Genomic DNA, 3,314 nt, shown 5'->3' on the forward strand with positions numbered 1-3,314 from the left:
TGTTGTTGATGGTCATGCCCTTTTGCCGGAAATAGTAACAACAGCAACAGTCACCTTGGTAATTTCTCCTACCCAATATATTTACAATTGTCTCTCTAAGCTATTTATGGGTCAAATTCAGGACGAGGCAAGGCAGCCTCAGAACTATGTATGACGTTTCTTTACTGATGGTGTGTTGGAATCTTTTTTATGAATGAACTAGATTTCTATGCAGCAAAAACTATAATATACTGAATCCACCAATGAGAGTAACTACAACACGTGTTACTGGACTTCCCCTATTAGTAAATCCGTTTGCATGTTATAATTTATAGACTGGACTTGCTGTTGTGAGGAGTTCACACATCCATTGGAATAGTTTTCCCGCTAGAGAGTCCTTGCCAAATCTGCATCAGAAGATTGGATGTTTGTTTTTTCTGCCATGCCTATTTTCTTGCTATATATCTCATGCGTCTTTCTATCTATCTTTACAAGATTCTGAATATCTGCTTTTAAAATTTGTATCATTTGCTGCAAACACTTTAATTCTTCTTTCCCATTTTGTAGATTTGCTTCAGATCACGGAAGCTTGGGTTGATGGAGTGCTTGTCTTTAGTTTTTGTTTTGACTTTGTGAAACTTGCTACCTATGATGAAACTGTGTAATATTGATGAAACTATGTATATGTATGGATGAAACTTGCTACTATTGGTAACATGTGTTGGATATGTGTTCGATATATATGTGTTCATGACTATTGGTAATATGTGTTGAATATGCTATATTGGTCATATAAATATATTTGTGTTTGATTTTCTGTGAAAATGAATTGATATAAGAAAAAAATGGGGCAATATAGGCACTTTGCCATCTACTGCTTTGCCATCTGCTGGCAGATGGCAAAGAGGCCACGTGTCATCTACATGTAAAATTTGGGCTGGCCTATTTGGGCCCTTTGCCATCTACCAGCAGATGGCAAAGCTCTTTGCCCTCTGCTGGCAGAAAGCAAAGCATGCAGCCTTTGCCATCTGCTAGCAGACGACAAAGTATGTCGTTAGCCTTCTAACGGGGCTAACCCTGTTAAGAGGCTTTGCCATTTGCCAGCTGATGGCAAAGGCACAGGCTCTTTGCCATCAGCCAGCAGACGGCAAAGAAGCGTTTGCCGGCAGGGTTTCAGACAAACTGTTTGCCATCTGCTGGCAGATGACAAAGCCTTTGCCATCCGCCGACCATGCCTTTGCCATCTGCCATGGCAGATGGCAAAGTGCCAGATTCCAGTAGTGGGAGGAGCTGGGGATGCCCTATGGGTTCCCTTAGGGGGCGGCGACCACCATAGATCGGGGCGCCCCTAGGGAAACCCTAGGGTGGCTTGCCCCCCAAGCTAGGCGGAGGCAGCCCTAGGGGGTTGCCCCAACCCTTCTGTCATGGTGGGATTGGGTGTGCAGGGCGCACAACCCCTTAGTGGGCTGGTGTGCTCCCTCCCCTTGTCCCATGAAGCGCCCCAACACTTACCGGGGCCCCCCGAAACCCCTTTCCGTACTCGGTCGATTTCCCCGGTACCGCTGGAACAATTCCGGACTCCGATACCCTTCGTCCTATATATCAATCTTCACCTCCAGACCATTCTGGAGTTCCTCGTCATGTCGGGGATCTCATCCGAGAATCCGAACAACCTTCGGTAACCACCATAATGACCCAACTATACTTATATCGTCACCAAACGTTAAGTGTGTAGACCTTGCGGGTTCGAGAACTATGCAGACATGACCGAGACACCTCTACGGTCAATGACCAATAGCATGACCATGATGCCCATATTGGTTCCTACATATTCTACGAAGATCTTTATCAGTCGAACCTCGATGTCAAGGTTTCAGTCAATCCCGTATGAAGTTCCCTTTGTCCATCGGTATGTTACTTGCCTGAGATTCAATTATTGGTATCTCCATACCTAGTTCAATCTCGTTACCGGCAAGTCTCTCTATTTCGTAATACAAGATCCCGTGGCTAACTTCTTAGTCAAATTGATTGCAAGCTTATTGTGATGTTGTATTATCGAGTGGGCCCTGAGATACCTCTCCATCATACAGAGTGACAAATCCCAGTCTTGATCCATGCCAACTCAATAGACACCCTTGGAGACACATGTAGAGCATCTTTATAGTCATTCAGTTACGTTGCGATGTTTGATATACACAAGGCACTCCTCTGGTGTCAGTGAGTTTCATGATCTCATGGTCATAGTAACAGATAATTGACATGCAGAAAACGATAGCAATAAACTTGACAAGACCATATGCTACATTCATAGTTTGGGTCTTGTCAATCACATCATTCTCCTAATGATGTGATCACGTTATCAAATGACAACTCATGTCCATGACCCGGAAACCATGGCCATCTTTGATCAACGAGCTAGTATGGTAGAGGCTCACGATGGACACGTTATTTGTCTATGTACCCACACATGTATTTCAGTTTCCAATCAATACAATTATAGCATGGATAATAAACGATTATCATGAACAAGGAAATATAATAATAACAATTTTATTATTGCCTCCAGGGCGTATTTCCAACACTTCCGATGATTTGTGAGTAGTTTACGACAGCCCTTCGGGTCCATAGCTAGAATCTAGATGGCTTCTTCTATCTCTTTGATCTTCAATCCAAAGTTCTTCTCAATGTTCTTGGAGTTCTATCCAATGTAATCTTCTTTTGCGGTGTGTTTGCTGGGATCTGATAAATTATGAGTTTATGATCAGATGATTCATGGGGATATTTGAGTCTTCTCTGAACTCGTTTATGCGTGATTATTTTACCTTTGTATTTCTCTCCAATCTATCGATTTGGTTTGGCCAACTAGATTGGTTTATCTTGCAGTGGGAGAGGTGCTTTGTGATGGGTTCAATCCTGTGTTGCTCAATCCTAGTGACAGAAACGGACATGGCACATATTTGTATTATTGACATTAAGGATAAAAAGATGGGGGTTAATCATATTGCTTGGATTTACTTTGTCTACATCATGTCATCTTGCTTAAGGCGTAACTCTATTTTATACCTAAAACTCTAGATGCATGCTGGATAGCGGTCGATGGGTGAAGTATAGTAATAGATGCAGGCAGGAGTCGGTCTACTTGCATCGAATGTGATGCCTATATACATGATCATTGCCATGAATCCGTCATAATTATTTGCTTTTCTATCAATTGCCCAACAGCAATTTGTTTACCCACCGTATGTTCTGCGATCAAGAGAGAAGCATCTAGTAAAAACTATGGCCCCTGGGTGTACTTTTATCATATATAAAAAACAAAAAAATACCTAGCTGCA

The 3,314-nt window shown here is 42.5% G+C and overlaps 1 long non-coding RNA gene across 1 annotated transcript in view; it reads left to right on the forward strand.

Annotated features, from left to right (window-relative positions):
* LOC123172109 (uncharacterized) overlaps positions 1 to 563 on the forward strand; it is a 4,369-nt gene extending 3,806 nt beyond the window's left edge. The window contains exon 9 of the long non-coding RNA XR_006485478.1: positions 547 to 563. This is a non-coding gene — a long non-coding RNA (uncharacterized lncRNA). The remainder of the gene's footprint in view (positions 1 to 546) is intronic.
* Positions 564 to 3,314: the final 2,751 nt, after the last annotated feature.

This window comes from Triticum aestivum, unplaced genomic scaffold (genome assembly GCF_018294505.1).
Source record: "Triticum aestivum cultivar Chinese Spring unplaced genomic scaffold, IWGSC CS RefSeq v2.1 scaffold19445, whole genome shotgun sequence".
In the NCBI taxonomy this organism is placed as follows: Eukaryota; Viridiplantae; Streptophyta; class Magnoliopsida; order Poales; family Poaceae; genus Triticum; species Triticum aestivum.